Source organism: Myotis davidii, unplaced genomic scaffold (assembly GCF_000327345.1).
Source record: "Myotis davidii unplaced genomic scaffold, ASM32734v1 scaffold143, whole genome shotgun sequence".
In the NCBI taxonomy this organism is placed as follows: domain Eukaryota; kingdom Metazoa; phylum Chordata; class Mammalia; order Chiroptera; family Vespertilionidae; genus Myotis; species Myotis davidii.
This window is the reverse complement of record NW_006294876.1, coordinates 3260148-3270898: the sequence shown is the minus strand read 5'-3', so window position 1 is coordinate 3270898 and position 10751 is coordinate 3260148.

The window sequence follows — 10751 nt, the reverse complement described above, 5'->3', positions numbered from 1 at the left end:
TCCACAAATGAGTGAGATCATGTGATATTTGTCTTTCTCTGATTGGCTTATTTCGCTTAGCATAATGCTCTCCATGTCCACCCATGTTGTTGCGAATGGTCAGAGTTCTTTCTTTTCCCTCATTTTTATCTCCTCATTTTTATCCTACCGATATGGTAGGTACGGCACCATTTTCTAACCTTATTAAAACGATGTCAATTCCCTTCTTGTACAGCCGTTAGGTCTTCCTGGAGTTAATTGCCTCCCTTTTGTTCACGTACTTCGTTTTCTAGGTACCCATATTTAAATTTTTTCCAAGTGTGCCGTCAGCTTTATCAGGTGCCTATCATATTATTTCCCATTAGTACATAACCAATTCCATTTTTCTCCTTGGAGCCCTCCCTTCCGGAATCCCCTGGCTTCCTGTCCCAACTGGACTGATTGATCTCTAGACACACGTTGTCCTTTTGAAAAGGAAATTCATATTTATAAATTTCCATTTGTCAGGATGCCTCCCTCTGCACCAGGAAGGGAAGGACTCTTAACAGCTCTATCAATGGAGAAGGCAGGGACCTGGGTCTGCATGACAGCCTTACGAAACAACTCTGTTTACTATTCTTTTCCTGGTCACCTTCCTGTAACTTGCCTCCTTGGCCCAAACCCCTTTCTTTGTTTAGCCTCAGAGAGTATATAATCCCCATTTCTAGCCACCTCCCTGGGTCACTCACTGCAGGCTACTCCCATGTATATAGGTAATGCACTTGTTAATACACTTGTTTGTCCTCCTGCTAATCCATCTTTGGCCTGTCTGATTTAGAGGACCCAGCTAGGGAACCTAAGATGAGTAAAGGGAAAAGATTACTTTCCCTTTTCTGTACTACCAACCCGAGTGAAAAGTGACTTCTTTATTATAATCTCTATATCCCAAACCTGGGAAAGGTCCCTGTTGCCTCTTTGTGGGTCATTGGCCCCTTGACCAGAAGCAATGAGGATGCTCTAATGGCACCTGTGGTTGGCATCCCCTTTAAGACATCATGGAACCAGGGAGAGGTGGGTGTTTCCTGAAATAAGGGGGCTGAGCTGACACACCTGCATGTCCACTACTGGGCTGAACCAAGAAAAGGCATTACCTGGAGGGGCAGTAACTCGGGAGCCGGGGGACCAGGGCTCTACTCTTGGTTGCACCCATAATGGTTACTGACCTTTTTCATGGGCTTCTCTTCACCTCAGTGTCCATTCTCTTCAAAGGAAGGATCTAGACTAGAGTTTGTGATATAATCCAAGATTCTAAAATCTTACCTTCTGTCCAAGAAGAACTTGTAACATAAAGGGTGCTCCGACGTACACCTAGGTGTACATCACTAAACAATAATGGAAAAGAAAGTGGAACCAGAAAGTAAATGATCCAAAACAATAACTAATGTTGATTAAGCTTTTACTATGGGTGAGGCATTGTTAAATGCTTTATTTGGATTATCACATTTTTCATTTCCAAGAATTCTTTCTTGTCCTCTGATCCAATTTCAAAGCATCTTGTTACATCTCTGTCCCTCCATTTCCTCATCTGTAAAATGGGGGTAATAATCTTACCTACGTGTAAGGTCTTGGTAAGGATTAAATGAGATGACAGATGTAAAGCACTGAGAAGTACCAGGAATATAATAATCATTCATTACATATTATAAAGATTATTATTAGCTATTCTCCTTGTTGGTTTTATATACTTATAAATATGAATTTCCTTTTCAAAGGGACAGTGGGCATCTTAGGGGGCAGCTTTCTCTCTCCGTTGACTCAGGCATACTTCTCCACCTACTTCGCCTCCAAAAATGTGATAACGTTTTTGTCCACTGGTGTTTCTTCTTTGATTTTCTGTATCCTTCTCTTTTACTTTCTCTGGTCATTTTAAGGTAGAAGAGGTTATTAAAATACTCAGCTAATCTGTCCCTGTTAAAGCACTATTTGCCAATTTTTGGCATTTGGTACTTTTAATTTTCCCCTTTTTTATCTTGTTTTATTTAACCCATGATGTTTCACAAAGGCTCATGCTTAGCTGTGTGAACTTTCTCTTACTCATCAGTAAAGTGTCAATAATCATATGTAAAATCTCCAGCATTGTGTCTGTAACATAGGAAGGGTTAAATGAATATTTGTGGTACTTCCCCGCCTTTATTGTTTTGTTTTGTTTTTAAGTCAGGCCAAAGAGAATTTAATTCCCACCTCCCTTCCCCTTTTATCTTTATCTTCTTTGTCTTAATATATTATGATTTCCAGCTCCAGGTAGCCACTAAATAACCTTCCCTCTGAACTGGGCAAGATGGTGGGAACATTGCATTTCCCCTTATTAGTCAAGAAAGATGTCTGTGAACAGGTAGGCCCTCAGCAGGCTTAAATGGTGGACAGAGACAGCTGGCCAAGCTGTGAGCGGGGTCCTTCTGTCCCATAGCACAGCTTTGAACTATGTTTGAAGATCAGGGGGGCATGAGGGAACCAAAGGATTCTTTGTTGGTGTCTTGTGCAAAAGAGGATAGATCATAACAACGAGTTTCCAAGAGTTCTCGTCATTGACTCAGGCATTCATTCACTCTGCAAATATTTACTGAGTGACTGCAATGTGGTAGGGACTGGGGATTCCTCATTGCACAAAACAGACGAAGTCTATGCTTCCTCGAATGGCCATTCCACTGGTGTAGGGTAAAACAGCATTGCCTGCCGTGGGGACTTACTGACTATCACATAAAAGTTATGCAACCCAACAGCTCTTCCTAACTCACTTCTCTTTTGCCACCCCCCACCACAGAGACTGAAAAAGCTAGATCTTGCCGTCCCAGCTTCCCTTGCAGTCGAGGTAATCACATGATGCCATTCTGTCAGTCTTCATTATGAGCTGTTATCTACCAGGGCTTCTGGGAAGGATACATGTATCTGGTGCTTCCTTCTTCTTTCCTCTTCCTTCTTCCTTCCCTGAATTTGAAAACAGTGCTTAGAGCTACAACAGCCTTCATATCAGAAGGACCAAGAGAGTCACGGGTTAGAGAAGCGGGACCAACACCAATAATACTTGCTTCTGGGCTTCCTGTGACCTGAGACTGTTCTTCTTTGTATCCACTATCATTTAGATTTGTTGTTAGTCATAGCTGGAAACGGCCTTAACTGTCACATCAAGGTAGCCATCAATGCAACCCCTTTTATTTTTCTCTTCCTTCTTAAAATGAAATTTCAAAAGTGTTCCCAAATTGAAATACTTTACAAGATTTAAATTGCCACTGACTGATCACTTATTTAATACTAGAGGCCTGGTGCACGAAATTCGTGCACGGGTAGGATCCCAGGCCTGGCCGGCAATCAGGGCCGATCGGGGCCTTCAAGCTGCCGGCCAGAGCCTTCCTTTCCTGGCTGCCAGCTGCCAGGCTTCCTTCCCCAGCTTCCTTCATTCCACGCCACCCCCTGGTGGTCAGCGCACGTCATAGGAAGCAATTGAACTCCTGGTCTCCCTGTCGAACTCCCAAAGGGACACTTTGCATATTAGCCTTTCATATATACAGTGGGGCCCTGACTTCCGAGTGTCCCGACTAACAAGTTTTTTGAGATACCAGCTCTCTCTCTAGGCCAATTTTTTGCATTGAGTTGATAGAGTAATTTGAGTTAATGAGCTCCTTAACGAGCTCGGTCCCGGAAAGAATTAAACTCATAAGTCAAGGCCCCACTGTATAGATGTTTGGCAGAGCAGTAAACTTATCCCACTTAGGGATCATTATGGAATAGAAAGCCAATCTGGCAGCATGTAAGGAAAAAAAATCCTTTTAGGTCAATTAGCTTCAACTCAGATTCCAAAATACAGCTTGAGAACCCCTAGAACTGCCTTTTGGCCACTCTCTTGAGCAGAGGTGTGGGGACACTGCCTCTAATGTGAAGAGTGGAAAAAGCAAGAAGACATCTCAGTGAAAGGGAAGAACACAAATGCCTGTGGAGACATAAACATCCACAATACCAACCCGAGAGGCTTGCTAAAGCCATGCCAGACATTGTGGGATGGTCATTCCTGAGGGAAACTCCACCAGAAAGTCACAGAAATTCTAGTTGCGCCAAAAGCGAAGGTGATGACAGACATCCTAATGTTAGTAGAGCAGAGGTCAACAAACTTCATTCCTTGGGCCAAATGTGGACCTGCCCGTGTATAACTTGTGAGCTAGATGGGTTTTTACATTTATAAACGGTTGAAAAGTAATCAAAACAAGAAGGATATTTTGTGACATGTGAATATCATATGAAATTTGAACTATGGTATTCCTAAGTAATGTTTTATGGGCATACAGCCATGCTCATTCATTTACAAATTATCTAGGACTACTTTCATGCCATGGAGGCAGCACTGAGTAGTTGCATGGCTCACAGAGCCTCAAATATTTATATTTGGCTCTTTACAGTAAGTTTGCCACCCCTATAGAATTTCAGGCCTGAGCAATGACCCATTCCATGAGAAACATCAAAAAGTGTATCAAATCTTAACTATTACTCATATAAAAGGACCAACAAATAAGGCAAGGTTATAATAAAGAAATGTCTCCCAGTGCCCTAGCTGGTTTGGCTCAGTGGATAGAGCGTCGGCCTGGGGACTGGAGGCTCAGGGGTTCAATTCTGGTCAAGGGCACATGCCTTGGTTGCAGGCTTGGTCCCCAGTGATATATATATGAAATCTCTCCCAGTATCATAGGGAATTGTGTGTTACAATAACATTAAAAATGTATACCAGTGATATATATTTTGGAAAATACTGAAAAGTATGCAGAAGAAAATAAAAATAGCTGTTAATATTATCACCCATGCTAACAACCATTAATATTTTGGGGCTTATTCTTCCAGTATCTTTCTGTACATAAATATTTTTTCCACATAATTTGGCTGCATACACTATATTAATATTATTTCAATTAATAGGAGATTGATCTTCAATAGGCTTAAGCTAAAAAAAAATAGGAACAGTTTTTGGCTTATCTAGCTGAAAGACATAGGAATATTACTGCTTCAGGTATGGCTGAATCCAGGAGCTCACACAATGTCCTAGGGCTCTTTCACTTCCTTCATACACGTGCCAACATCAGGCAGTCTCTTTCCTTATAGTGACAAAAGGGCTGCCAAAGTCCCCATCCACACAGCAGCAATCCCTACAAGAGGAAAGAAATTCTACCTCCCTGACTCCCCAAAATGAGTCTTTCCAGTGTCAGTCAATATTTTCGACAGTATGAGTTTTGTTTGCTGCATGATATGGAATTATTTAGATCTACCACAAGTTCTTAAACTGATCTTTTTGAGGAGATTTTTATCTCAGAATCATGATTACAGGATTTAGATGGGTTTTGAAATCAACCAGTACCTTCTATTCCTTCCCATAAAGGAAACTGAGGCCCAAAAAGGATAAGTGATTTCTCATTATTGTTCAAGTAATTGATGGTGGGGAGCCAGATCGAGATGATTCCAAGATTCACTTTCTTCTTCCATCTGTACTCTCTTAAATTTTCAACCCTGCAGCAAAAGTTCAGGCTATGCAAGCAGTCAACTAACTGAGTGTGCCTGCCTGGGGAGTCTGAGAAATAAGTGAGTCGGAAGAAAGAGAGCAATCTGGTTTTCCTACTCTTGGATTTGCTTCTAAAAATGGGATGGGGTGGGGGTAGACAAAGCCACAACGGCTGCCGTTTGTTTGTTCCTCTTTAACTAAATACAGAAAGCAATGCTGTGTTGGTTAATCAGAGCTGCAAGCCCAGTGAAGCGCCTCAAAGTTTTAGAGATTGTAGCTGCCCACGTATTTTTATTTGATTGTCCGATTAGACCGCAAATTTGTTTTTTCACTTGTATATTTCATGTGGCAAGGCTCCTGCTGTCCCTGCAGTCTTGAAAAGCTGACCAGGCAGGAAGGAGGAAGTGCCATCCTTCGGAAAGAGAACTCGTGGACAAGGACATCTGAAGTACTCAGAGCCCATTTGTAGAGAAAGGGAAGGGACCCACCTGCAGACTCATTGAACCTGGTGATGAGGAGCAAAGCAGAACGTGAACCGTTGAAGAGAGGCATAATGGGTACATGCTGTACCCTGCAAGCGCTCGTTCAGTTCCACCAGACATAGAGCAGGACACTCAGGAGAAACTGAGACCTTTGTCGCTGGCCTCGGGAGCTCACGGTCACGTGTGGGAGAGACGAGGAACTGGACAAGAGGCTCCCAGCATACTGGGTGCATGCAGTGGGAACAGGGGGATACTTAGGAGGGTGGTGGAGCCCGGTTCCTAACTCGTCATGGGTGGTCCAGAAATGCTTCCCAGAGGAGAGTAGGCCTGAGCAGATCTGGAAGAACCAAGGGAGTCAGCCAGGGCCCAGGGAGTGCAAACATCAAGGTCAAAGGCCAGAGACAGTGAGTGAGCACCACTCTATGCAAACTGCAGGCAGGACATATATCAGGAATCTGGGGAACAGTGAAGCTGTCTACTTTTCTTTTTTTAATTAAGGAAATGCTAAGTGCTGGTCTGGACTTACACAAAATGTGAAGTTCTTTTCCACACACACCACCCCCGCACCTTTCAGTTCCCTTTAGGGCTCTCAGCTGACCTCCTGTATCCCTCTCGCCAGCTCTTGAGTTCTTTTCGCCTCTCCTTCTAAACATCTGCTCTTAGGAAGAGCCCAGGCCTGCTGGCCCTAAGGTGTCAGTGACTAATAGGATAGCGTTGTCACTTAGATGATGGCTATTAGACTAAATCCCAGACCAAGGAACAAATTGGGAATGGTAGCATGAGGCCCCAGCTTGAACAGCTTGGAGGACCCATCCAGCAGTTCTGGGTTTATACCCAAAAGCACTGAAAGCAGAGACTCAAATGTTTGAACACCTCTGTTCGTAGCAGCATCTACAGTAGCCAAAAGGTGAAACAACCCAAGTGCTCACTGAGGTCTGAATGGATAAACCAAATGTGTTATACATACAATAGAATACTCTCAGCCTTACAAAGGCAGGAAATTCTGACACATGCCACAACATGGAATAATCTTGAAAACATTATTATGCCAAGTGAACTAAGCCAGTCACAAAATGACAAGTGACAAATACTGTATGATTCCACTTACGTGCGATACCCAGAGTAGTCAAATTCAGAAAGTACTCAAAGACAGAAAGCAGAATGATGGTTGCTAGGGGCTGAGTGTGAGGGGAGAAATGGAGTTAGGGTCCAATGGGTACAGAGTTTCCATTTGGGGAGATGGAAAAAGTTCTGGAGCTGGATGGCTGGTGATCGTGACACAATAGTATGAATGTACTTAGTGCCACTAAACTGTACACTTAGAAATGGTAAATTTTAAATATATTTTACTGCTGCTACTACTACTACTACTACTACTACTACTACTACAACACACACACAGGGACAATGAATTTGGATGACAACTGGAAGTGAGGGCAGGTGGGAAAATTTCCTTGATTCTTAGTAGCAAGTTTAGCCATTACCTCCACTCACCCATTCGTTCATATTTTCATTCAATGAATGTTGAGTAGGTACCTTCCATGTGCCAGGCAGCATTCTTGGTACAGGAATTGTAGCAACTGATCAGCAACTTCCTTTGCAACCTCCCTACTAGAGGAGGATGTTTAAGTGGAGGTCAGTCAACCAAGGAAATTCTCAATAGAAAGGAAGATTGCAACTACTGCCCAAAGGTACACTCGGTTTCCCATGTCAACTTATTCCAGCTCGAGGCTGACCCAGATGTAAATGAGTGACCCTTGAGTAAAATAAAAGATTTGGCATAGCAATGGAAAGTACATTTTGCAATGTCTTCAAAGGTTCTGGAGGTTGGCATTCCAATTTCAGAGTTCAAATGGCCAAAACTTGGTGAAAACAAAAAGCCTAAGAAAATGTTTGCAAAGAGCTGTTGAGCAGGCTGCTTGTTTGTTTATTTGTTTGTTTCCCCTCCCCCCATTCTTTCTTTATTCTGATTTGGGCCATATCATGTGACTAACTTAAGTGGCCATCGCACGGGCCACACATGCTGAACTCTTCAGCATCACAGTCAAGTGGCTTCCAGGCACAATGCTGGGCACTGACTTTTTTTCAATTGGTCTAAAGTCAATATTTTGGTGAGGGCAGTTATTTGTGTCAACATTTTAGCTGAGATCACTGTGGACTGTGAGGCCACCTTTAGCTGGCCTCTCAATGAACTTAGTCACCAATAGTCTAGCTCTAATCTAGACACTAGGTCAGAGTTCTTGCCCTCAAAAAGCTCACAATCTAGATATTTTATTAAAAATCAACAACCTCGTAATTATTAAGGCATTTGGAACATCACACGTGGGTTGCTCAAAAAGTCAATCACAAAGTCTACGTGTAGTCACATCCTCTTTATTTGGCTAATATTTGTATGGTGTTATTATGTGCCAAGCATTACATTAAGGATTTTGCACATATTTAATCACTTTATGCCTATAACAACCCCATGAGGAAAAGAGTCTTATGAGACCCATTTCACAGATGAGAAAATTGAGGCACAAAAGGTTAAAGCATTGCATAAGATGGTGTCTATGCAGCCAAGCCAGGTAGTCTGGCTTCAAGGTCTAGGTCTGTAAGTACCACACTAAGAGGCCTCCCACTCAGCTTTTGGAGTGACAATGAACAGTAAACCATGAGATCCTGAGCATGGATTAATTGAAAAGATTATTTTAGGCTGAGTCCAAACAACAGGGTTCATAAATGTTATCTTGTGGGAGGAGGAGGAATTTACTGGCTAATTTGTTATGTGGTTTAAAGACTTAGGTAAATTTTATTATACCACAATAATGTAGTCCTAGTATTTTCAGCTTCTAAAATAGACAATTGTAGCCCTAGCTGGTTTTGGCTCAGTGGATAGACTAGAGTGTGTGTCGGCCTGTGGACTGAGGGGTGCTGGGTTCAATTCTGGTCAGGGGCACATGCCCAGGTTTCAGGCTCTATCCCCAGTGGGGGGGTGTGCAGGAGGCAGCCGATCAATGATTCTCTCTCATCATTGATGTTTCTATCTCTCTCTCCCTCTCCTGTCCTCTCTGAAATCGATAAAAAATTTTTAAATAGACAATTATACTCATCACTGCTCATAACCTTGTTTAACACAGCAATTTAAAGTTATTTGTTTTGTATGAGTAACATGGCTCTAACACGAAAGTTAGTTTATGGCTATAGAAAACTTCCCTCTATGTTAAAATCTGATTAGGATAAAAGGGATTTTTTTTTTCTAAACAGGCAGCAGAGTTTGGAAATATTTTTATTATCTTCCATGAGTCATGGTTGCAGAATGGTAGGGTGGTTAAGAGATCAAATCTAGGTTCAAACGCTCCACTCACATTTATTGAGCCTTGGTTTCCTTATCTATAAACTGGAGATTATAACAGTACTTACCTCGTGAGCAAGCGTGAGGATTAAGTGAAATAAGGCGTAAAATAATAGGTAAAAGGATTACCCAAGTGCCTGGTCTGATATCTATCAGCTGTCAGTAAATGTCCAACATTATATTAATTGCTGTTGCTCTGATTCAGAAATTTATTGGAGTCGCCAAAAACCTGTGATCTGCTAATTATTTGCTCTTGAAAAGGGGAAAAGTGATTCTGTTACTTGTAGACATTGTCCTGGAGCCACCTGAAATAGCAGGGTGTTTTATTGTTTGTTTGTTGTTTTTTGTTAATCCTCACCCGAGGATATTTTCCCATTAATTTTTAAAGAGTGGAAAGGAGAGGGAGAGACAGAGAAACACCGAGGTGAGAGAGGCACATCAGTTGGTTGCCTCCTGCACACCCTGGGCCAGGTGTGTGCCCTTAATGGGAATCCAACCCCGGGCCCTTCAATCCGAAGGCCAACCCTCTATCCATAGAGCAAACCGGCTAGGGAGCAGGGTATTTTCCACATCTTGTTTTAGTTGTGAAATTTGTTTCAAAAGGTGCCAAGACATGCACAAGAAAATCTTTCTCTGGAATTGTGTATATTGGAAAAAGAGGAAGTGTTCACTGGAGTTCTATTTTTTTTCTGAAAAAAATTTAAAAAGTCGGAGGGTGTCCATCTGACTATGAAATTGGGGGGGCAAAAGCACCTGTTGTGAGCGTCTTTTTATTGTTGGGCTGTTTATTTTTACCGTTTGCTACTCCACATTTTTTTCCTTTTCAAAGCATTTTATCAGAGGATTCATTCTGCCAATAACGCACACATTCCCGCTCCTCAAGTAACCTGCGAGTTCCAAGTAAGCATAACCCCGTCCTGCTGACCCAGAGGCAAATAAAGATCAGAAAACATGCCCAACCTCGCGGAGCAGGCCCTGGGGCAAAGCTGTATCTGCCTTTCAGGCTCGCCCTGGCGGGACCTAAGAAAAGGGAATCGTGACACTGTGCAGGTGGAGAGAAAAGGGCACTGGTCCTGCTCCCCACCACCCAGGCTCCAGGTGTCTTCCTTCCCGACCCACTCCGTGGGCATCGGGGTAAAGTGCCAGGGAGATCCCGGGTCCGTCCAGGTGGAATTCCTGGGCTGTTTCCCTTGGAGCAGCGCCTGGGTCCCGGGAGCAGCCTCCGCGCCACTCTGGCCTCCCTGGTGGGAGGTCCCTGGCCTGTGCTCCAGCTCTAATCTCTCACAGATGTGAGGAGACTAACACTGTCCCCAGAGCCCATCCTGACGGAAGGACACGGGAGACAAAGCTGTCGTTGGGACATTTATTTCCCCCGAATCTCTGCTTCATTTGTTGTATTTTAAACATAATTTTTATAAATATCTTTCCTGATAAGCTGAAT